Source organism: Saccostrea echinata, unplaced genomic scaffold (genome assembly GCF_033153115.1).
Source record: "Saccostrea echinata isolate AGI-Se365-2 ecotype Australia unplaced genomic scaffold, CSIRO_AGI_Sech_v1 ptg000058l, whole genome shotgun sequence".
NCBI classification, from domain to species: Eukaryota; Metazoa; Mollusca; class Bivalvia; order Ostreida; family Ostreidae; genus Saccostrea; species Saccostrea echinata.
The window spans coordinates 7,052,860-7,079,983 of record NW_026889807.1 but is presented as its reverse complement, the minus strand read 5'-3'; the positions used below and the strand labels follow the sequence as shown (position 1 = coordinate 7,079,983).

Here is a 27,124-nt window from a genome sequence, read left to right as displayed (position 1 = left end):
ATCAGCTTCTATGTCAGACCACGAATTCCGAAGAATCTGGAGCAGAATTGAAGATATTTGTGGAAGACTGGAAAAATATACGGGATGCACGTATGTACGTGAGCTTGCTTCAATTGAAACCCAAGCTATTGATAAAGAGTTGGAAGAGACATATCTAGATAAAATGAGGAAAATGGACGAAGATGAGAGAAATCTTGGTAACGAGCTCAAACTAAAGATGGATGCAATAGATGACCAGATCAAAAATTTAACCTCTCTTATAAAAAAGGACAAGAAGAGCGGTGAGATATTTTCAAGCAAATAAACTGATCTTAAAGTGACACATATTTATTCCGTCTATTCTGTCCCTCTCATAATTTTTTCATGATTAAAAATCAATCTTTAAAAAGTTTCCTTTGTTAAACTTGTTGTGCCTGTGACAAAATACAGACAGAAAATTATTAATTGCTGAATTTACCTTCAAAAATTTTGGGTAGAAACACGTTCTATAAGAAGAACATTTTGTTTTTTGCAAAATTTAAACATGTTATTTGTAGGAATGTTAAGAAAGGTTTTCATCAAACTCTCCATGAGAAAAAAGCACGACAGACATGTTGACAAAGAGGGCATTCTAGAATTCACGTATAAAGCATTCAAGGCTATAATTGAAGGCATGAATGACTAATGGACTATAGAGGAAGTATCAGAAATATTGGATGAAACTCATGATTACTGTATGTCTATCGAAAATTCTGATTTAATTTGCAAACTGCTGGAAAATATCAAATGTAAATTATTTGAATCAACAGCTGACGAAGTTAAATTTCGTAAAATTGCACTGAAATTCTTGAAATGCTTAACAAAGCTTTCCAAGACTTATAAGGTCAATTGCAGTGGAATTCATCTAGGAAGTGTCGTATTTGAATTCGAATTCCAAAATGACGAGGATTGCAAAACATTTAAAGAAAGTGTTCAAACAGAAGAATTTAAATCAATATTTTCTGAAACAATCCTTTGTCCTATCCTCCCCGGCATCTGTAGCGTGAAAGAAACAGACATAGATTTGTATATGGAAGATATTACCGATACATATACATTTGAAAGAGGTAATGCTCTTTTTTATTTTTCGTACCACCGGTATAATTGCTTACTAATATTAAGATCCTACTGTCTATTGATGTGCTAATTACTAGCGTTTGTTTTTGTAGGGTATTTAGAATTGATCTTAATGTAATCATTTTTTATACCCGTTCTAACAAAATTCGTTTTCTTGAATAAAAATAATATATCAATTCGAAGGCCAATGAAATTTCATTTTAATTGTTATGTTCTACAAGTCTTAGTCAACATCAATAACCCAAACCTTGTCTACTGAGGTGAAAAAGTATTGATCGCAAACAATTTTAGGATAAACTCTTCTTTGCATTTCTGGAAAAAAATTATAATATAAAATACTCAAAGCTTACAAGTTTGATATATCACAAAGGAGGTGTAGTTTTAAGTAAATTGTACCGATTTTTGAATAATCAGATGGTGCGAGACGAATATGGCTTAGAATATTTTGATATGCATTCGGTGTTGTCGATGTTACAAAGTTCTTTCCAATTTAACGAGTGGCGTTTTATCCAGCATTTAAAAAACACCCATTGTTATTGGTCTACTTATATTTTACCGATTCAACCATCACTACGAGGGGTATCAAAAAGTTCGTGGACTAGCGCCATAAAATTAAAACCGCTTTAGGTACATCAATGAATTTTAAAACAGTAAGCATCATCTTTCTATCTATAGAAAAATAAACAATTCATAATTTTTTTTTTTTTTTTTTATAAATTAGTAATGTTTTATAAGCAATGGCATGTCCAGGCGGCGCAACCGCGAACATGACGTTCAACCTTAGTGTAACTAAGAAAAACTCTTCTGATATGAGCACTTGACATCAAAAATTTCCGTTAATTCAGACATGTGATTGGACATAATTGTTCCGCAAAATGTGCAATTTTTACCCCATTCTGTACATTCTATGAAATTTTATCGTATATTTTATAAGGAGTGTCCATACAATTAAGGGCTTGAAAATGACGTCAAAAAGGGGTAGGGTTTCTTTTTCCACCATTCTATAAAATTTTGCCCCTGAAAAAAAACTGGTATAGACGTAGGGAAAGTTTAAACTAGCTCAGAGAAATAAAATGCATCCAGAGAACTTGTTTTTAAATGCCAAAAGAGATTCAAAGAGATGAGAGATGAGCAGTTAATGTCGATTTGTAGTCAAGGTGCGAAAAGTCAATCTCGTCAAAAAGTGACGTTGATCATGTGTGTTTTATATTGAACTCCAACAAGCAAAAATATACTGGCATAATTAAGCGAGGATCTTTCCCTATTTATTTACAATTTTATATGCATTGAAGTCAGCTGTTCATGACATTGTTATGTCATATAAACAAGACAGGTTTTAGGTTTTACTAAACTCCAGGGAATCTCATCAAGATAAGTATATTGAGACAGAAGGAGCAGGCATTGAGAAATAATGAATTTAATAAATTGACAACCCATCTATTTTTTGTCACCCTTTTTATTGCACATCTTGATATGGAATATTTTTAAACATGTTAAAGCAGGTTCAGCATAAAACCGACAATCTTTTCGTCTGTTATAGCACTACTAGAAGTATTGTTCGAATGGATGTCAGTAAGATTCTAACACTTTTCCCCAACAAATCATCATCTTACATGTAATGATAGATTTCCAACCTTTTATCAAAATTTTGTATAGTTTTCTTCTGCTTTCAGGACAAAAGTATTCAAAACACTATCTGAACCTCTCAAAATTTACATTGGATTTTAAAACTATTCTTCATCTGATTCTATGACTGTTCAGAACAATGGAAAGGTTTCAAATGACATTAGCACCATGCGGTTTCATGCTCACAAGTCCATGAATAAAAGGGGTGTTCGATTAGGCTATTGTATTATGTCACTGTTGGATATCTGAATGGGCTAGATCCCATTGTATTACAGCAAAGTTGCATATGTGAAAGGGTAAATGTTTCTTTGGGGTCCAAAGTGGGGAAGTTTTTTAAGTAAGATAAATAACTCGATAGTGTTGAATAGTTTAGAGAAAACATTCGAATGTTTTCTCTAAACTATTCAACACCATCGAGTTATTTATCCATTACCTACAGTCGGAACTAATTTTGATACAGGCCCTCACTTCAAATTTTTTTTGAGACTTCGGTTTGTGAAAGTTGTTTTTCATGACTTATGAGAAAAAACGTGGAAATGTAAGATACTGAAATTTCATTCTGCCCCCCCCCCCCCTACAAAATTGTTTAGCAGCAATGACCTTCCTTTTGGATCGACTCTCGTACCGGAATTAGTAATTAGTTTCTGAGCTTTCATCTCTGCATAGTAAAATCATTCATTTCTTCTCAAAGTTTGTCTCTATATGGTTTGTAAATACAAGAGCTGATGAAAATGACTTTCGTCGAGGTTTTTACTTTTGCATAAACTGTAATATATTTTGAAGACTTATATAACGACTCGTGCACAACCCTCTCAGATACAAACAGCATAAAATGCACACTGGACACGTATGATATACCAAAGCTGATGTCCCTATACAGACCTCTCTTGGTTAGGTGTGTCCATGGAATAGAGCTGATCTCTCATCTACGATTTGTCATTAGTGAACGTAAGTATGCAATGATGTAATTATTATGAAATTATATTATAAATTTTATTTTGAAATACGTCCATCAAAAATAACTTTAAATTTTTAAAAATGACCATAGTATATTGAATTAAATTCTGAAGTAAATTTATCCCGAAATTGTCCCCCTCTTGTATTTTCCTATTTGTATATGCATTAAAGTTTTGTGTTCAGATCTTACCTTATACTTCAGCGAAACGTGTATCCGTTCAAACTGATTTATTTGGGTAATTACGTTATTTGCATATTACTTTTTTCTTTATTTATTCCTTTATAGTAGCTCGTCAAGAAATACGTCAAATTAACAGAAAACAAGGTAACATTGCTGCAATGGAACGCCTTCTCATTCATTTGGAACTGAGTGACCATCCCCAAAAATGGAAAAAGTTTGTAGATGCCTTGGAAATGAATGGTAAGTTTATAACAATAAGGAGGTTTCTAAGGCATGATATTTATATTCTTCCTGTTTTCATTACGATTCCTGGGGGAAAGGTTTGATGTAAAGTTTGTTTGTTTGTTGTTTAACGTCCCTCTCGAGAATTTTCACTCATATGGATACTCCACCACTTGCCGATGGAGGGCTGCAAATTTTAACCTATGCGCATGCATGCTCGGCACTTAAGGCCATTGAGCAGTGAGGGATCTTTTTCGTGCCACACCTACTGCGACACGGGACCTCGGTTTATACAGTCTCATCCAAAGGACTGGTCTCCACGTCCCACAGTGGGATTCGAACCCGCGACGTAAGGATCAACTCCTTACCCCGCGACTCTAGAGCGAACGCTCTAACCACTGCCCCTGCCCCACGCGGGCTTGATGTAAAGTAATGTGGGTCTTGTTCGATGTTCGATCATCATGTCATTATAAGTTTAGGTTTTACATATTTTTGATACAAGGTGTCAATTTCTGTAATTGTAGACTTTGATATAACTTAATATTATATACTTAGAAACATAGCGTTTCAAAACATGTCTGAAATATCACCTTTTCCCCCAGGAGTTAAAATTTTGTGAAGATGAGCAAATATAAGTTGAGGAATACAGTTGCTGTTTGTCTGATATTTGTCTGACATCGGCATTCTTTCATGAGGAGCATATTGCTTACGTGAAAATAGCATCAATTCCTTCCTTCCTGAACTTTTCACAGCTAAAATATATTTCCTCAACAAATTCAATATTAAATGTTGAGAAAGACCTAATAAATAATTTAAGCGTTATCTGTTGACATGCATGACATGCTCGAACAGGTAATCTACTTACATATAGATGCATTTTATCGTCTATGTAAATGCAGTAGCTATTTGTTTCTTTGCTTGCTAAACATCCTTTTCGAGAATGTTTCACCCAAGTTAAGGACCCGCTAAATGCAAGTGGAAGGCTGCCAATCAAAACCTGTACTCGACACTTGTGGCCATTTAGCAATGAGGGATCTTTTTCATGCCAACATCTACTGCGACACGAACGTCAGTCGGTTTTCAGATGATACATTTCTTATTCTAAATACAAGATTACGCACAGAACTGAAGTTGATGTATGATCGTAAGATTTTCTCCGATGTAGTCAATGTATTTGATATATTTTGATATATTTTGTAGAATATCATTATGTGGCAAGAACACTTAAAGGCAAGGAATTGTTGAAGGTCGCATTTGAAAGATATAGAAAAATTCTAACGGAACCCACTGTCGGGTTTATTGAAGAACTCAGACCTTCTGATGTTCTCTCAGAACTTCATAAAAGACAAGTCATAAACGAAATGGATAAAGAGAATATTGAAGCGGAGGAAAAAACTCAAGGTAGAATATGTTCCACGATGGTTCTTTTAGATCGAGTTTGGCGCCACCATCAACAGTGGTTTGAAGAATTCCAGGATGTTCTCTGCAAGTTCTCATATATAGATATTGTCGGAGCAATGGATTCTGGGTTTTATGAAAGTAAGTAAACATGCATGATATTTTGCTTTCAAAGTGGTAAAATGACATAAAGGCGAACGTATACTTTTATGATTAATTCCTTAATGATCTAAGAATGATCTAAAAATGATCTATAGAATTGAAATTGAGCAAAGCCCAATCTATTGATGAGCCATTGGAGAGACAAGACATTCGTATATTATCCTCCTCCCCTCAAGAATGTTTAACCAAAGGTAAGATTTATTGTTACATATGTGAGAACTAGCTAATTTTTTTTAAACAAGATTACATGTTATGGTTGATATAGATATTACTTATGTATAGTGTCATCCAGGCTTCGGGTGATGCTAAATGCAGTGGTAATGCATTGCAATGCATTATTTGAACTCAAAGTAATGCTAGTACATGTAATGAGTAATGCCAAAATATTTGCATTACATGTAATGGTAATGTAATGCATTACTTTCTGAAATCCAGAGTAATGCTGGCATTACATAGCATTACAAAGCATTATTTTGTATAGACCAATTTTAAAAATTTTAAAATGGAAATGGCAATTATTGTTTAGATTTAATAAATAATATTTTAAATGATAGAAATGAATGAAAAAAATCAACCTCTTTAAATAAAATTTCTGTATCTATTTACACTATCTACTACCACACTTTATATTCTTTTGAAAGTACAATTACCAGACATATTAAATTTTCATACTTATTTTAGATAATATTTAATTTCAGAGAATATTTAAAAGGGTTTTTAAGAAATTACTTTAAAAATAATATTTCCGGTATGAGGTACACTAATTAATGTACACTGTAAACTAATAATTGCCATCTTGTGAATAGAATGTCATCAAAACACACAATGCCTCTGGGGTTTAACAATTAAAACAAAGTATTGTTTTGAGAAGTGCTCAAATACCAGTCCCCTTTCTGCCGACTGTGTTTATAAAACATTAAAAGAGCTGGTCTAGTTTGAGCTGACCATGACAAATCGAAAAGGAATGGAATACAAGCATTCCAGTGCCAACCAGACCCAACCTGACACAAAGCAGTCCCAGAGCAGTCCCAGGGACTGCTTTAGCAGTCCCTCAGTGGTCCCAGAGCAGTGCCACAGCGGTCCCAGAGCAGTCCCACAGCAGTCCCAGCGGTCCCAAAAAGCAGTCCCAGAAAGCAGTCCCAATGGGCGGGGTAAATTAATTTAATGGGCGGAGCTTACTCAGAAATGAGATTACCAATAAAAAATGTAACTATAAAAGGCAGTGGAAATTGATAATGCATTTCTTTCTGAGCAGTAACAACAAATATTTGCAATTCTTATGTGACAGTCATTTCTGAACTGTTAAGAAAATCACAGTTCGTGTATAGAAACAAATTATAAATATTGAACGAAGACGTTCATGCCTGGTTGGCACTGTGGAATGCTTGTATTCCATTCCTTTTCGATTTGTCATGGTCAGCTTTTTTAATATCTTGTTTATAAATTAAAAACTAATTCATAAATAAATCTCCCAATACTAGTTCACATTATTTATATTACGGAAGAATAGTAGAATAATTTTCAATTGAAAAAAATCCAGTACATTACGTCCCTCTGAATATCTTACTGTAATAACAAGTTTGCTTTTTTTAAAAAGTGCTAGGGCCTAATGCAAACTTTGAGTACATAATTTGAGAGCATCAAATAATTTAATAGGCCTAGATAATTTTGTTTCAAACACCTGTAATAAAGTTTAATTCAAGAGATAAAAATCATCTCCTGACTTCTCTTTTAAACAACTTTCATTATTTTTAAAACTAATTCTAGACTACAATTGTGTAAATTTAGAGCCCCTGAAGACATATAGTAATTACTTGTATATCTATCGTACTTGATAAAATTTTGTAAGAAATCCTTGTATTTTATTTTTTATTTTAAACATCTCTCTGCTGAAAGTTAACAAAACAACATCAGGGAGCTGCAAATTCAGAATACACAAGGGGCGGAGTTATCATGTCACTCAGAAACTTTTTCACGCATGAGTGAACAAAGCAGTCCCAGAAAGCAGTCCCGGGGACTGCTGGGACTGCTGGGTCTGCTTTCTAGAGCAGTCCCACAGCAGTCCCATAGCGGTCCCAGAGCAGTCCCACAGCGGTCCCAGAACGGTCCCAAAGCAGTCCCAGGGTCTGCTTTCTGGGACTGCTTAGATGTCAGGTTGGGTCTGGTTGGTACTATACAAAGTTAAAGTGTCCCAAAAGTTAAATTGCTTTATGACATCAATAATCACACAAAAAGTGCATATTGTACATGTTTTTATCTTATTGGCAATTGAAAAGTTTGAACTTCTTATAAATAATAAAAGATATGTAAGATATTTACAGTGGAATAAATACAAGTACTTGAAATCCGTGTTTTAAATATCATATCTTTTAATTAAAAATCTTATGAATAATAAAAAGATATGTAAATTATATACAGTGTAATAAATACAAGAACTTGAAATTAAATTTGAATTAACATTCATCAAGTTTAGTTTTGAAGGGGCGTGCATGTTTATTAAAAGTACACGTTTTGTATTTCTATTTTTGAAAACCCCCAAAAGTAATGGTAATGGTAATGCATAAATTTACTAAAGTAATGGTAATGTAATGCATTACTTTAAGAAATTAGAGTATTGGTAATGGTAATTTCATGCCCAAATCTTGAAGTAATGGTAATGTAATGCATTACTTTACTTTACAATGTAATTCGCCCCAAGCCCGGTGTCATCAGAGCATATCCGTCGACATTTGTTCTCACGAAGCGTTCGACGTCTATCAACAGAGCTCATGCCCTGTCTACGAACACAGGTGTTTGACGTGTATGAAGAATGTCGTTGTCATTTTAATGTATGTTCAATTCATGAAACTGAAATTATTTTTGAATGAAAATAGAAATTTAAAATTGTAAACAATAAGGCTACATGCAACTGTGTCCAGGCCCTTTAAAGTGATAACAAAGTTGTATAGGAATGACTGTAAACGGAATGAAAAGGGAGAAGATAACTTTATTTAGGGCACTTACATACTTAACTGGAGGCAAGCATAACAAGAGATGATGGGAGACAGAATTACATAGCTTAAATTATTTATTCATGAGGGTTAGTATCTCCTTTCAATCTCATTTTCTGAAGGAATCAAAAAAGAGAGAAAAAACATCTCGGAAGGAAAACTAAGCAAGAGTTGATCAATGTGGGAAGGGATGGGGTTGAGGGTGGACTGGTTGCCGTTCTCTTTCTAGACAACGTAATATGTGCTTTGAAATGGCCCATTATTATCGTATAATTAACTGTTAAGCTTAATTTTTATATCGCAAAAGAGCTTCCTTTATATACTGTCATAGTGTAAAAGTAAGCCGTCGATTGTAAAAGTCAGTGCTTCTCGCAAAAGTCCTTTTAACATGTTCAAAATCCCATAGTTAACGTTTGCAGCAAAGCAAACAAATGGCAATGACTGCTTCCGAAAGTCAAAGGCCTGATGTCTGAAATCAAGAAAAACATATTTGGGAAACCAACTGTTACATCCGTTACCATGGAAACAAAGTATTGAAAAGTAATATTTTGTTCATTCAATTTATAAAGTCATACACTTAAAAATAAAAACAATTATACACTTGTAGGTTGTATACCAAAGAAATGATATTTCTTATTGGTTAGCAATGGTTGCCATGGTTTTAACACCACGAAGGGATTTCAAATTCACTCTATGTATGTTTTAAGAACATATACAACGTAGTTTGAACTTTATTGTTTTTCCCCTGGAGTTGAAGAGTTCCAATACTTGAAGGAACTGTGTGATACATTTTAATGTCTATATATGCTGCTGTAAACTTCTTCTAAAACAAGTTTGGATAAACAAAACATCTAGAATATATGTTTAGTAATTATGTATATTGTTCTTTGAATTATATGAGAACTTTCATCAATTGATATTTCTTCTACCCCCCTGGTAATGCATGTTGATTTTTTGTCTATGAACATCTGATGGCATTATAATCTTAAATTAAGAATTTCTTGAAAAAATATCAGTAAGTAGGTACGTTGCGTAAGTCTTTAATCTGATCCTAGCTTTATAAAAAACACATTTCTATATAACTGGTGATCAATTTTTAACGGCGTTTGTGTGGTCCTAATTTTCACATTTCAAAAAATTCAAATTAATTCTTTAAATAGAGCGTTCTATGGAAATTGGCAGAAAAAATATGCATAAAAATTTGGAAAATATTCTGCTTCATTGGATACGTACCCTTATATGTAGATTCCCAAAACTGTTATGATTAATATGACTTTCAATATTGACTACCACCCAATCTCTAAATGGATTCAAAAAGCTGGCACATAGGGTTTAATATTGACATAAAGTTAACAAAATCGAATTTTTTCTCAACTTGGGAACCATAGCAACAGTGTTGTATTTTTCATCAAACATTATCAATATATGATATTAAACTTTAGTTCTACCAGATAGGTAATATTCAAGATGAGTCAAATAATATGTTTCTTGATTAAAAGGTAAATTCCTTTATCAGCAAAAAACTATTTCTTTAAACAACTGGTACATTGTTTCCGTGTTTATACTGCAAAGTAGCAATTAATCTCAATTTTTCTAATGTTGTCGGTGTTGCAAGGTCCTAAGAATGTATATTTGTCAGTCTTGAATTTTCATGTTTTCCTTAAAGGCCGAGGTTTTCAACCGGTCGGTTTTCCTCAGGTAAGTTTAGTGTGGGGTGGAGCTTAATCAAAACGGCTGTGAAGCCCCGAGGGAACCACGCTGGCTTGTGTATACCTACCTATACACACAGGATGTTACCTGTATTACCTGTACACGTTTTCCTATGACATGGTAAAATAATGTCATTGTTTTTTGTTGTGTGGGTCAATCGAAATGTTGACCGTCAAATTTACTAAATAAAGCATGCTAAATTTTTGTTGGGGACATACTCCTAATTCAATTCCTTCTTTTAGAATAAATATGTTTTAATAATTAGACAATTTCAAAATAACTGTGTGTTTGTTAATTAATTTCAAATGTTATAAAATGAATATTGGACCAAAATCTTTAGTTGTATGCTGGCGACACAAAGGGAAGTAATTCGAATTGCAAGCCGTGTATGGCAAAACGAAAGAAGAAAGGAGGTCATGAATAAGTCTCTAAGTAAATAAGACTTATTTAATAAGTCTCTAACTAAAAAGACTTATAATAAGCTGAATAATTCTTTTTTAAAGATAATTCCTACGTGATTTTTCCATGATGACGCATGGACTTCAAAAATGGTCAGGTCTTCGGGCCGGTTGTGGTCCCCTAAGTTAGGCGAAACGGGAATTGAATCATCTGTATCCTACTTTTTCCCCCATCGGGATTCGTAATTTCAAATATCAAAACAAAGCAAGATAAAGTAATACGACTAATTTCTCTTCTAAAACTGGTTATTATACCGTAACTTTCTTCACCATGTCTCGAAGAAAAGCGACACGTACAATCATGTACTTTCCTTTATAAAATTTCACTTGAACAATATTACAGTGTTGTCATAATCATTTTAAAACAAGATATATTATTATATTTAATTACATGATACTTCAAAAGAGGGTCGGTATATTCTGTTTAAATTAAAATAAATTTACGTAAAGTTATGTTTTGACTAATTGTATAATTATCGATTGTAATCGTGAAATGAAATTCACCCTTCTAAAATTACATTTTAAATATAAAAGCATGATTTTTCCTAGCATTTATTTAATTATTTGGCAGAATTATATTTATAGCATATTCCTAAGAATTAAAAAAAAACAGAGCTTTATCACGTTGACATATGCGGTAGGCATCAAAAGCCTGAATGTTAATTCAATGGTCGGTACGATATTCAGACAAGGTACACATGATATACACAAAAATGGAAAACTAAATGTCAATCAAATCCAAGTATCCAATCTCAGGCTTTATTTCAGGTGATTGACAGGGGTTCTAAGACCAGGTAAATTTGAAGGAGGTGCTTATTTCCTCCCCCTTTAAGGTAGTAGCATTAACCCAATCTTAACAACAGATTTTGCATTGTTACGCTATGTTACCATGGCAACCCTAAAAGTTAATTTTAGAATAATATTGCCAATACCTTATTACTTAAGGTCAATTATTTCTCATTGTTTTTCTTAAGTTGTTGATTGAATTTGATCATGTAACACCCATCATTAGTGAATATTGACCTTTTTTCAGGATTTTTCAACATTTAAAATGTATTCCAAAAGTACCCATGGTTACCACTTACTTAGAGATATATTCTAAATAGTTTCTTTATAGCATAAGTGGCAACAAGGTGTCATTTTTTGCTAGAATGGTTTGCTTGTTTTTCCTAGTCTTTATTAGAGATTGTTCTATCTGACGTATCCGTATACGTATCCGTATCCGTATAAGTATCGAGGTATGAGAGGCATCTCGATCCCGATGATTTAACCGTTGGGTAACATTTCCATCGTTTCTTGTTTGATTTCTTGTTTGATTTTAACCTCATTCATTTCAAAATAAGATATATAGAAATATTTCTAATAAAACGTATCAAGTTGCTGTTCACACCTATCATTTTATGGGAGGATTTAAAAAAAAATAAAATTAGTAAAAAAAAAAGTATGTATATTTTTATTAATTTTTTTAAAAATAAAAAAAGTTAAAAGGGACTCCCCCCCCCTTCTCTCTCTCTCACACACACACAATATCAGGATATATTATTGTTTCATTCTCGAAGTAACCTTTACCAACACAAGACATATTCCCCATAATGCATACAGTCAGTGCTCGTTATCTCAGACTTGATTGGACCAATTAAAACTTCGATATATTCAAGAATTTGAGTTAACAAAGTTTAACTGTACGAGGTGTCAGAGATCAATTATTCTAGATGAGTATAAGTTTGTCTACATCAAGCAAACACTTAAAATTGATTAACAAAGTGGAGAAGGGGGAAGCTGGGCCGAGGCAGGGAGAAACAAAAAAAATGACAAGTCACCTTAGCAAAACTTTGACAATAAAAAGGTGTAGAAATTAATCAAAATCTTAAAAAAAAACTATTACGGGGTATATGTGTGTGTGTGGGGGGGGGGGGATGGATATTAAGTTTTGAGTTCCTCTTTTCCACAAAAATAATTACGGATACATTAACTGTGAAAGATTAATTTGACCATACTGCATACTCTGTGTGTGTGTGTGTGTGTGTGTGTGTGTTGGGGGGGGGGGGGAGTCACTGAAAATTTCCATCCTCATTTTCTTTTTTATCATTATCAACATTCTGTATATTATTTGATTATATTTGATGGACATAGTTCTCCAGAAAAGCTTTGGAAAGCTGGCAATTCTGGGGTGGTTTGAAAACTCTTAACTCTATAAATTGTATCCGAAATTCTAGAGAGCTTGAGAAAGGACTACCATTTCCAAAAGTGATACAATTACACGCAGTTTTTGTCGGGGATGAATAACAATAGTCGACAAAAGGAGATAAACGGAGAACAATGTTTATGTCTTATACATTACTTTATATACATGTTGACTAAAGTTTACTTAATGATTTATTTATTGAAATTAAGATGACTGTAATTCTTTGTGTGCAAGCGGGATCAAAACTCTGAAAAAATGCTGATATTTTATCAATTAAATGTTTTGTATAAATTTTATTCTTTATTCTGTTTTTTATTTCTCTGCTACGTTGAAGCAGCCTCTTCTCTTCAGTTCTATAAACTGCGTGTTGAATTGACTCACACTTTTACCGATCTGGGCCAAAATGCATAAATGAATAAATAAAAATTAAATAAATAAATAAAAATCAGCTGGATGGACAAGGTAGCATAGAAGAAATAGATGTCTATTGTTTTGGCATTTTTTAACCTAATGTTCTTTTCTTTCTTATAAAAAGAGAATTAATATAATGAATACCCTATTCTGAAACAGTTTCTATATCAAACCATGAATTATAATACGCATGTACGACAACAAGAGAACTAAAAGGAAAAATCAAATCTAACAATTGCATTTTCATTTCATCACCTATTTGCTGAAAGGACAAAATATAAAGCAAAATCAAGCTGTATGAGAATAGGCACGAAAGTAGCAATTTCAACTGGGGAGGGGAATGGGAGACGACATACAGGTATTTGTCAAATAGTTCATTGAAAAAAAAAGAATGAAGAAAGTCAACAGACGCTATGAAAGTTTGTGTGTGTTCCCTGGCGGGGGGGGGGGGGGGGGGGGGGTTGGCATTTTTTTAGCATATACTGGTAAGGGTCTAGAAGCGGCTTCACGGTTTTATTGATTGTGTGGATATCAACGTCTTTTGCATTTTAGTGTGTGTGTGAGTGGAGGGGGGGGGGTAACTTTTTTGTCATCTAATGTAAATTACAGAATCAATCAATAAAATATCCTGATGTTAGGATGGAGAGAGGGGGATCCCGATAAATGTTTTTAAACAAAGTTGCAATTAAAGTTTTAAACAATATAATGAAAACAAATACAAATTTATTTAATTTCATTATCTATTTTTAAAAAATTTTCCAGTGATAGACGTTTACAGCGGCTTAATACATTTTTATTAGAAAAAATACCATATGCTATTCTTAAATGAATGGGGCTGCTTTAAATCCAAACAAATAACGATGGAAATTATAGTAAAAAGTTTAGACATCGGGATCGAGATGCCTCTTTCACCTCGATACGTATACGGATACGGATACTTATACGGATACGTCAGAAAGAACATTCTCTATTAGAGATTGTTCTATCTCACGTATCCGTATAAGTATCCGTATCCGTATACGTATCGAAGTACGATAGGCATCCCGATCCCGAGGTGTGAACTATATAAAATTTCCATCTTTATTTGTTTGCAATTTAAATTATTAAACAATTGAATTTAAAAGAAAACTTTTACACTTAATTTCACTTTGTAGTATTTTTTTTCTCCAAAGTTGACTGGGGGTGTCAAGCAGCTTCATATTACATTTTAAATTAGAAAAAAAACATGATATCTCATTTCCCAATGAATGGGTCTGCTTTAAAATCATTAAAACATTTATCCCTCCTCTCTCTCTCTCTCTCAATACCAGGACATTTATTGTTTCATTTTCTTATTTACCTTAAGCATTACATAGCATTCCAATTGCCCCCCCCCCCCCCAATCCCCACTCTCCAGTCTTTTGGTGAAATAAAGAATGAATTGTTTTCAAATTTATAACATACACTCTAATTTCTGACTGTTAAAAATTGGTGGCTTTCCTTTCGTTAACCCACATATCTAGATAGATCTGTGTGCTTGTTTTATCAAATCGAGTAAAACTACAGCCGAGAGAGTAACCCCGACAATAGACTGTGTAATTCTTTTCATTCAACTTTTCGGTTGGGTAAGCGCGAAGGACTGGCAATTCCACGAGATTTGTGAGTCGAACAACTAGAAGAAACATCATGGCAACACGGAATGGTAAGTTGAAAATAATGCTATTTTAGAAATTTCATTTCCTTTTTCAGTGTTAGGAAATATTATATAATTATCATAGAATTTCAAATCACAGTGCACATTCACATAACTCTTTTTTTTAACAGAGAAAAGAAAAAATCACCGATTTTCGAAACAAGAGGTTCTTCTTATTTTACGAAGCTATCTCATCCATCCTGCTGATTTTGAGTCCATTTTGGAAGAGATTAAGGCAAATGTCAATCAGTTCGGCGCGGACATTCGCGAGATGTATAAAAAGGAAGATGAAAAAAGGCTGCTTCAGCGCATTAGAGAGAAATTTCATAGAATGAAGGAAAACATGCACACGGAAAAAGACTCAGATATCAGGTATCATAATTGATCAGCATTTTTTCTGAGCTTTGATCCCATTATCCACAAACTTCTATTGATTCTTAATTTATTTTAAAATGTCAGGATAAGTCATACAAATCCAAATACTTCAGTCATTATTTAATCATAAAACATGTAGTTTAGAGTCTGATAAAATATATAAATCATAACATTTCATTTTTCTAACAATGTGTATCATTTGTTTATAGACAATGTCTTGAGGAAATTGCAAAATTGGAGAAAAGATATAATAGCTCTAATTCCTCCGTGAACCCCCCTTCATCTTCTTCCATCAGTTCCCCCTCGACAAAAACCACATCTTTAGAAAATTCTTGTCAACTCTCGGGCACTAGGAACCCCAGGGAATTGACCCGGCCTACCTTCTCAGGAAATACCATACCAATGACCAGCTCTTCAGGGAACTCGGATTATTCCCGACCATCAACCAGCTCTTTGGGGAATCTCCGGCCATCGACTTCGTCCTCAGGGAGTCGTCAACATAATGAAGAGGATACTGGAGAAGATGAGGATCAAGATGTAGAGGACATACGGCTCCTGTGGGCTCGCGAAGATGCCGTAGAATGTGAGAGGGTTAGAAAACGAAAAAAATCCAAACAAAAGAAAGTAAAGAAATCTCGTTCTACTAAAGAATTAATTAGAGAGAACGAAAAGCTGAAAAACAAACTTTTGACTTATTTATATAAGAATAAGAACAAACTAGTAGATGTAAGTTCTGAATCGTCAACAAGTTCAGAGTCTGATTAGACAAACTTGCTCGTATATATATATATATATATATATATATATATATATATATATATATATATATATATATATATATATATATATATATATATATATATATATAATTCATTCCTTAATTAAAGCTTTGTTGATAAAACACGTGTCTTGTTTGAAAAAAGGGGGGTAAATGTATGCCATGAAGAAAACTGTTAAAATAAATTAGACATTGAACCAATAAAATGACACGAGAGAGAGAGAGAGAGAGAGAGAGAGAGAGAGAGAATAACATTTCATGACATATTTCGATAAGTGATATGGCATTTTCTCTTTATATCGTATTTTTCTAGTTATTTTATTGAATATGAAAAATAGGTCCCTCTTTTTGAAGCTAAACAAATTAATTCTCACAGATATTAGCCGTCTGCAAATAACAAAGAATTTAATTGGAGTGACTCTAAACACTACACACGAAAGAGTCTGATTTCAAAGTAATTTAAGCTGTAAGTTTAGAGTGACCTGCCCTTTAATGTACAATCTTTAGTGAATAACAAAATTTGCAAAAGAATAAAGTGCTCTAATATTATAATTGACCACGCTAAAGTTGATGAAAACATTATTTGTATGTGTAGAAAATAAACCCAGTGATTTCTGTTTCTTGGTGCTTCATTTTCTTTGAACATTTTTTCCTGGGGCATGGGAAATATCTTATATTGAAATTTAATTAGATAAGCTCGATCGACATGTACACCATTTTTATCAATGTGTATTTTGTCAAATAAATGTTTAAAAAAATTATTTTTGAGAACATCCATAAGCATGTTTATATTTTTTAAATCAGAAATAACAAGCTAAACAGACACGTAGTATCGTTTTAAAGGGGGGGGGGTTCAATCAGGGGGAAAAATTTGGATCAACTGGAAAACTTTAACAAGAAATTAAAAAAAAAAGGAGCATTCTATAAACTCAAAAATATTTCGTTCGGGAAGGAGGGGAGTTCCAACTTTTTCACAACCAAATTTTCTTCAAACATTACTAGAAAACCCTAATTTTGACTTTGCTGAGACAAAAGGGGGGGACCACCCTTTCAACGAACATTTTCTATAGTAAAAGATAATGTAAGAAAAAAAGTGGGGGGGGGGGGCAGGCGGCTATCTTAAGATTTATGAGGTTCTTTTACTTACCCGTATTGATTCCCGCTGCTAGTATACAATCATATATTAAGAGCCACCCTTATGTGAACCCCTTTTCTCGACAAAAACTCCATTGTATGATAAAATGACACTATACAATAGAAACTCCACGGAGATGAGCATTATTTGTTACCACGTGGGTATAAATTTAGTAATTTTAACGGACCTAGCTTTCAGACAGCGTAGCTTAGTAGACTCGTCCATATAAGAACACTAAAAGGGAAACAGGTATATCATAGCAAAATGGAAAGAGATTCGCTTGCATGTTTGTTGCTTACTGTTTTTGATTCTTCCATTCACGATATCGATACGATATCAAATTTACTCCTAATGTTGGAAGCGTTCGAAGTGAATGAACATGAAACAGAGATTAGTGATGTTTTGATAACCCTTTTATCAGTACTTGACCTGCCCAGTTTAAGTTCATTTTCCAGCAGGAACCTTTTGTTTTTTGATGATGTAGACCAAATAAGGGGTAGGAGAGGGAGGGATGTTTTCTCTGATTTGTCTCAGAACAGACGTCTGTTCTTTGACGGAACTGGAGAGACACCTGATACATTTATGGAATTGTGTGGTCAGTGTAGTCATATGTTGGGTCCTTACCGACAAAGATATTGTCTAAACAACAGAAATAAGATTTTGTTGACACTACTATGGTTGAAAACCTATCCTACATGTACAAGTCTGTCATACATTTTTTCAATTTCTGTATCATCCGCTCGTCGAATTGTAAATTTAGTGTGGCCAATCTTGCATGCTGTTTTAAGAGAAAACATATCATGGCCATCAAATAGAGAATGGCATCGCCTACGGGGTGTGTGGAAGCAGTTGCCTCAAGCAGTAGGAGCGATTGATGGCACCTCCCATCGCATATATATGCCTTCAAATGAACCCCAAAGGCTTTATTATAGTGGGCACCGTAAATTTCATTGTGTTCACACACAGATTGTCATCAACAATAACTTGAAGATCTGTCATGTAGAATCGGGATTTCTGGGCCATAATAATGACGCCCAAACTTTTCGAATGATGACGCCCATAGGGGTTGGTATGACACTGGATTTTCCAAGAGATTGCTATTTATTAGGAGACTGCATATACCCTTCCAGACACCCAATTGTCACTCCATTTACCGAAGCACAGTTACGTCGTCAACCAGAGAATGTAAGAAGAGAGTACCAGAATGTTAATAGGAAAATTCGCAAATACCGGGTCTATGTAGAACATGTTATCAAATTGATTAAAATTTTTAGAGTCATTTCAACTTTATATCGCCATTCCCGATTACATTTTAGTAACATTGTCTGTCTGTGCGCATGTTTAGCAGTAAGACGAACAAAACTGTTCTTCTTATAAATTGCGTCCTTCTCCCAATATATCGTAAATTAATACAACACAATAAATATGATGCCAACTGCAAGAAATAATTTATATAGTATAATTGATACTTAACTCGTACTAAAGGTCAGCCAAAGTTAGTTAGTGTAAAAGTAATGGTATGCAGAAAGAAAGTTACCGTAAATTGCCAAGCCTTAAGCTTTAGGTTGCATGCGGGCAAGTAACTTTCAATAGAATGGGAGCATTTTACAACATATATGTCGATCTAATAAAAAAAATTCATATATGCATATTACCTGGATTAAATCAACCCTCAACACTGGAATGTGTGTGTGTAGGTGGGTGGTAAATGGCATGCATTTACCTGTTATTTGTTTATTTTGTATGTGGTTTTCGTGGAGTGGTTATCTACATGGTACCAAAAACGAAATTGCGTTTCAGTAACATTGTATTAAAACCACGTAGACAAATTTGATCAAAAATACAGATAATATGGTGCAATTCTAAGGAACATTGTCTCAAATTTTCTCGTAAGATTTTTATGTGTAGCGAGCAGTATATAAGGAACTTATACTGCCTCGCTAGTGAGCTAGATTTTCAAGTAATGTGGTAGAGGTCTCCCTCTATTTCAGGCAAGTTAAGCTACGGCGAACCTGTATAGTCCTTGGATGGGTGGCCGCTTCAAGTTACATATGCAATAAACCCGCGACCTACATGTACAGCTTTTTAAAAGCTGGGAAGCAAGCTCCAACATTGTTTTTGTTCAAAGAAATGTAATGATGTTAAAGTTATATTGAAATTTGAATAAAAAGTTATATACATATCTGATCATTTTATGCTTACTCATTTACAAAATAATGGAAATATACATTTTATTGGAATAATCATTATACTTCAGCTCTATAAATGGGCCTGATTTAAAAGTGATGTATTCAGCGAGTTAGACATCGGAATCGAGATGCCTCTTATACTTCGATACGTATACGGATACGTATGCGGATACGTCAGATAGAACAATCTCTATTAAGGCTTAATTAAGATTCCAAGTAGCTGAAAATCTCAATTTTCCAACTTTTCTGGCCGTTACCATGGCAACCAAGACACATAATAACAAAATATTAATTGATATATGTTTCTAGTGTCAAGTTGTAATAATGAGCAAAGTTTCATCAAAATCGGTGACCATGCGTGGCAAGAAGTTTAAGTGGTTACAGAGAATCGCTATCAATATGCAATTCAATAATTTGTAATTGAATCACGAATTCAGCTAGATTTTTGTACATGTACATAATCTAAGTCAAATATATACCTCTAGTTATAGTGATCATAGAACTCAGAAGTTTTGCCACACTCATAAAATGGTCTCAAATTTTTTGTTGATAAAAATATACATAATAAACATCAGTCTTTTTGGTCGCCTCTGTAAGCGAAGGTTAAAATGCACTTTTCTGATCACCTGTTATCCGTTGTCAGGCTTTCCCTCTGCCTGTCCTTCTTTTAACGTTTTACCCGGCTTCTTCTCTAGAACAACTGAATTTCTTCTGAACTTGCTTAAAACATCTTTGAGTGAAAGGAATTTTAGTTTGTTTAAATACAGGACCATGCTCTCTAGAAAGAAGAGATAATCGAGAAAAGGAAATAAAGGTTGCAGTCTTCTTTTCAAGAACCACTAGACCAGAGAAGATGATGTTATATGGGAATATACAGGGATTTTTTTAAAAGAGTTAAAAGAGTAGAAGGGCCACTTCAAATCATATTGGTATGCAATGACCCCGAGGGTAAGATTGGGATACAATTGGGAATCAAAGTTTTACAATTGAATTGGTACATGTAGGAACCATTCGTCGCCCGCGTGGCGCAGTGGTTCGAGCGTTTGCGCTCGAGAGTCGCGGAATAAAGAGTTGATCCTTACGTCGCGGGTTCGAATCCCACTGTGGGACGTGGAGACCGGTCCTTCGGATAAGACCGTATAAACCGAGGTACCGTGTCGAAATAGATGCTGACACGAAAAAGATTCCTCACAGTTCAATGGCCCTAAGTGTCGATTTTAGGTCAAAATTTGCAGCTCTCCATCGGCAAGTGGTGGCGTCTCCATATGAGTGAAAAAATCTCGAGAGACGTTAAACAACAAACAAAAAAACAAGGAACCGTTATTTTCAAGGATAGCAGGGTACACCCATTCATATTCATCTGTAAACATGCTCAATTTTTGTAAATTCATTTTGTAATGTTTTTATTACATAATTCATGTCTACAGAAAATTTTTCTTTGACAAATCTTCCTCCCCGGAAAAGCAGGGCTATAAAAGACATTTTAATAATAAAGAGTCGAGTATTTGGACTATGTTTGGGCTTCAACTATGGTCATATGTTTTTATAGGAAAAAATAAGAACCGAGGTAACATCATTAACCGACATGATTATGTGCTTAAGAACATTATTCAATTACATAATTATCCTTAAGCTATTTTAACTTCGTAGGTATAACTTTTAGTAAAATTGATATCAGTAAAAGTGCTTGTCAATAAATGACCTTGCTGCAATCGCGTATAGTTCCCAGTATTATTTTTTTTTTGGTGAACTTGTATCTTTCAACAGGTTTGCATAAATCGATTGCATGTTAATGATTTTTAAGGTTCCAATAACATTACCACCGTAAAATATACTGATTATTTAGTCATTTCGTCGAAATGTTTACCTAGGTTATGCTTTATTTATTCTTCAGGGCAACATTACGTACCAAGAAAGCTAAAAGCCAAAAATGTACCAACTGATGTATTTGTAAAGTTCAGAAAAATTTTGATTGAACGTTTGGACCCTCAAGAAATCATTGCGCATCTGCATGTGCGAAATGTGCTAAACTTTGTAGATGTAGAAAACATAATGGCAAAACAAGAATCACAGGGTAGATCATATGCTACAATTCTTCTTCTGGATCGCGTCCGATACCACAATCGGAATTGGTACGAAGAATTCCTAGATGTGTTATGCACGGCGGGCTTTTCATATATCGTTCAAGAAATGGATATCGAGTTTTATGAGGGTAAATGTATATTTTACTTATTTATATGAAGACACTTGGAGGGGTTATACGGAAATAACCCAATATGCATATTATCAGGACCTATTGACACACGTATTTCCATTACTCCTCCAAGTATCTTAATTTACTGGCATCGTACATAAAGATTATGTTGTGTTATATTAATAAAATATTGAACTTTGGACATCTTTAGTTCTCAATATTAAAATATTTTTAGAATGGCGACCTGTAGAAGAACCATTGAAGAGTCCAGATATTTTGCGTGAATCTACAGCGTTGAATCTGAAGAATGTTGTTTCCTATGTTACAACCCAAAGTTCCAAAACCAGTCATGACAGATCATTTTCTTCTGTTGCTGACTTGAAATCAAGTATGTATAAAATAAACAATACGTGATTCTTGTATTAGAGGAAAGTCATTTTATTAATGTATTACTTTTTTTAATACATTATACTGTATATTTTGTCTTAAAAAGTCAATTTCAATCTTTCTTCTGTTAATTTGAAGCCTTGAGAATCTTTAGCCATGATCTGGGTTAAAGGCCCCTCATTCATACCTAACCAGATAATGAGTTGTGGTTGAGATAATTAACCATGTCAAGAGTAAAAAGATCTTTTGATATTTGACAAATATATACATGAACATGTATTTAAAACTTCTCATAAAGTTTGTTAATTGATGTCAAATCGTGGTCTGGAGACATACTTCAGCTTAGGAATTTCAATGATTTTTAAAGAGAGGACCTTTTTGTATCCTTTCAGCAACTTCATTACAATATTTGATGTACTAGAAGAGAACTTAATTTGGTTAAAGTACAAGGATTGTCCTTAAACAATCCGTAGACTTAGCTTATATATTTCAAGAAATTTACATATTTTTTATAAGGGTCTCTGGATGTATGTTGTTGGTTGATAAATAACGAGGTTTTAACATGAATACTTGAAAAATATTCGAGGTAATAAGAACTTTAGTGTTACCTTTCCCTACCACACGAAGCAATATCCGACGTCAAAAAGATAAACGTCACCGGTTCATACAAAATCTTATTCTTAAATTCGTCAACTAATTTAGAACAAAATAGATACATGTATCATGTATCCAAGAATAAAAAAATCTAAAACCTAAACTTCTGAGCTTTTTGGGGAGGGGGGGGGGGTCTGTTTTTCTGTTGCACTGTCACTTAAACAACAATTTTCTTTAAGTCGGTATCTTTTTAGCGTCACATGCACATCTCTTTACATAAATATTTCAACAAGTCCGATGTGCATAAAAACGTGATAAAATTAATATAAATAAAAACATCTACGAAAAAATTGGTGGAAAGGTATTAAATTGATGTTAAGGTAATATTAGGATTTTTTTTATTCATATTCTAATTAGAAAATATTTTTTAAAAATTTTAGATATATATCGATTTTTGAAATTAAATTCCTTGTACTGCGCCGCCTTTGTACAAAATCAATGAAATATGTATCATTTAAATAGTGTTCATCCGTATAATTACTCATCATAAGTCAATAAATTTATTAGTAATTATTGGATTAATTAAATTCTAAAGTTTCATTAATTCATGACACCTTGTTCCCAGAGAACTATGTTTGTCTATGAAATTTGGGGACAACTCTTGTTTAGTGTTAATTTGACATATTTCCCATATTTTGTAGAGCGTCATAATTCAGTAAAAACACAGAAAGGCCAGGAAATACCGAGGAACATATTTTTCGAATATACAGTGTTTGGAAATTGATGGAAAATGATGACAAAATGAGTATTAGTACCGGCGTATTGCTTTGACATACCGGTATTCATGTATACTCACTCTTTTCTCGATGTCATCTATGTACAGTTATGAACAATGTAATACGTATACTTTTTAAGTTCTTTACGTCATAAGAAGTGACCTTTTTGTCACATGAACAAACATCGAAATAAATCCTGAATATTGTTCCCAAAAATTAACTTCTTCATCTCCTGTGTATTCTTGAAAGTCCTTCAATAGAATTTCAAAGCGAACAGGCAGCCAGAAAAATAAATGTCAAAGCTAAAACAATTAACAAACAAAATAAGGAAGGTTCTTCTTGTCAATAAAAAACAAAAGTTTGGGCAACCAGCCAAACACATTTTTAATTATATATTTTTAATCGTCAATTTATGAGCCTTAGCATGGTTGCGTACATATTTTCTATCACTTAATCAATTATTGAATCAAGATTAAAACGAAGGGGATTTATTATATCTAAAGGTAGAGGTACAAATGTCAATCAAGATTTTAATTCTTTGTTTCACAACTTCTATTAGATCACGTTTTTTACAAGTAATACCTTCGTTAAGTGTTGAGTACAACATGCAGCAGGCAACAATAGTCCCTACAATTTACTCTTGACTTTTAGAAAAAAAGTCGGGAAAGCATTCTGCGTATTAGTCAACGTATAATTTATTAATGTTTCGTATGCAGCACAGAAGCGTGCGTTACAGTTTGCCGGAAAAATGAGCCTACGTTAATACATTCCTATAAATATTACATAAACATATACCATGTTTACCTTAAATTGCTTCATACGTATTTTAGGACATAGATGTACATAAAATACTGGTAAATAAAATATTGGTTTCGAATTTTCGTCTATACCCTGTTACACGAATCTATAGGTCAGTAAATCTAATCAGTTTTACGTTGCACTCTTTTCGGGAATAAACAGTGTCTTCTGTTATAAATAAATCTGCTTAGCCTTGGGTCACTGGTCCTTAGGATTTCGAGTTTTTGTCAAGTCAATTTCTGGAAATAGTATACTCCATGCTGTGATAATATTTAACATTGTTTAAAAAAAAAACAAACATCTGAGAGTATTGCATTAGCAATACTAGTCCCCTACCAGCAAGTGTAATCTTGTTCCCGTTAAGAAATGAAAATGCCATAATTCCGTCAAAAATCAATGAACGAAATGCAAAATTGATCTATAACTCATCAAGGTAAAGACACATACCAAAAATCAGCTCAATATCTGCAAGCGTTTAGAAAAAAAATTGCGGAAAACCCTGAAAAATTGAAGGTCGTAATTCCGTCAAAAATTATTTCTTTTCAAGTAAACAGGGTTCATGTGGATATCAGATTGTTGTCATTGAAGAATTCTAAAATTTGAATTCCATTTCCATATTAAATGCTATTTTGTATGTGTTTTTGTCTCTCTTTGAACAATAAGATTTGTTAAACAGTGTATCAGAGCTACCAGTAAACAGTGGTAAGAATTCTAAAAAAAAAAATTCTCTATTGCCGTTATTAAGTCAAATATATATATAAATATAATGATACCAGCTACTCTAATTAAAATTTCAAAAGTAAACAAATATTTCATTGTTATTATTTAGACCGTGAATTAATAATTGTTACAGACATAGGATATCATATCCAACAGTATTACTTCATAATTGTGATTTTTCATTTAGGTTCATGGTAGGCAATAAAACATACCATCGTACAAATGAAGGGGTGTAAACACCTTTTTTTTCCAAAAAAAAAAATATATTGAAACTTGAGGCAAGAATAAGTTATATGTCAATTTACGAGTTTTATCGATACAGAAGAAGTAGGTAATTGGACTCTGTATAATTTCAACACTACATCGTGTACCACGTCTAACAACAAAGAGAGATACAGTGACGTGATGATATATATGTATATACATGTAAATATGCATGTATCTATGTGTCAAGAAAAATAAAAATGGCTTACAGCAACGAACCTAATTGTCATGTATAGAAAAATTAAGTTTAAAAAAACATAGGGCTAAGACACAAATTTCATATTAAAACTCAATCGATGTTTGAGAATAAATAATTAATTCATCCATAATTCACTTTGCAAAATTTTGATCGACATTTCAAGTTCCAATGACTGTTTTACTATTAATGTGCATTCGAAGTCATGTTTATTAAACATATTTAGCATCAATTTTTCAGAACAGCACTGAACACTAACATAAAATATTTGAACAGTTTGGACCGACTGGCCTAGATATACTATTGGTAAATAATTTATTTAGATTATATTGATGATGAGAGAAATACAGTTCTTGGCCTTTCATTAACATTTCTCAATAATTAATACATTTATCAAAAATAGTATAAAATTATATTTAAGAAAACAACATCAGGTTAGGAATTTACTTAATTGATCCTCTTCAGGCATTACTGCACAGAATACTCCTGTGACAGGTTTCTCTGGTCTGGTGTTGGTGTTCCAGCCGTTGTCTATCTTTTTCACTTTTGGTCCTCATCCATGTTCATTTTGAATTTCCAGGTTTTCTCTTTCAAGTTGATGTCCATTTCATAGCTCTTCTCGTTATGCTGTCACCACCTTCTAAGAACATGATCCAAAAATTCTCAGTATCACTTTGTGATTTCTAAATTAAAATCCATTACACCTGTGATTTCTGCCATTTCCTTGTTACTAATCCCATATATCCATTAAATATTTTCATTATCCACCATAAGCATCAGTCAACAAATATGCGAAGATTTCTACCTCTCTAAAATCAGGATCTCAGCAGCATATAAAAAGAACAGATTTTACACAGATTAATCTTAGTTCTTCTTGAATTTTTCTTGATTTTCAGATGTTTTTGGAATAATGCTTTACTTTGATTATTCAGAGTTTTCTTTGAATGTCTGACAATAAAGTGGAACTTGCCTAATATAAAATACAATGAAAAAAAATTGTCTCCTGAAAAAAAAAAATAGAAAAATGTAAATCGTTCTTTGTGAAAAGAAATTTGCAGAATAAAACTGTAAATTTAAAAGTTGTCGATGAATTTATAATTACTTACTTTAAATGTCATCATGTTTTATGTGTATTCCGTTCAGAATCACTTATGTAAGAGTGTGATCAATATTTCTCACGTATATTAGAAGCACTCCAAAGGTCAGAAGGAGCTTGTTGAACATATAGGAGATAATATAAAAATAAATTAATGAAAAAAAGTCATACAATGAATAAATGGTTTTAGGGAGAGTTTCGGATGAAAAGTAACCAAGTAAAAAAATTTTTTCTCCTCACGATTTAGAAAGTTTAATTCATTTTAAGTATGGAAAGTGTCATGTATACATTTTCTTACTTAATCAGTGCAATTTTTCCATCAATTTCCAACATGACTGTTGTCCAACTAAATCAATATTATTTGACAGCGTTTTGATTAACGAAAGACGTGCTTATGAACCTAAGGGTCACACAAGATACAAACACTGTATTACACAGCAGATCAATTTGCATTAAACCGATTAAAATATACATTTGATGTTTAATCACACATTTATAATGGCTTCTTCTTTAGGACATTCAAACTGAACGTTATACTTGAAATACAGAGTTCTT

The 27,124-nt window shown here is 33.2% G+C and overlaps 1 protein-coding gene across 1 annotated transcript in view; it reads right to left on the bottom strand.

The window, feature by feature from the left end:
• Positions 1 to 26,135: 26,135 nt before the first annotated feature.
• LOC133174667 (uncharacterized) overlaps positions 26,136 to 27,124 on the bottom strand; it is a 304,409-nt gene continuing 303,420 nt past the window's right edge. Inside the window, exon 5 of the transcript XR_009719162.1 lies at positions 26,136 to 26,145. The gene's annotated coding sequence lies outside the window, so the exon portion shown is untranslated. The remainder of the gene's footprint in view (positions 26,146 to 27,124) is intronic.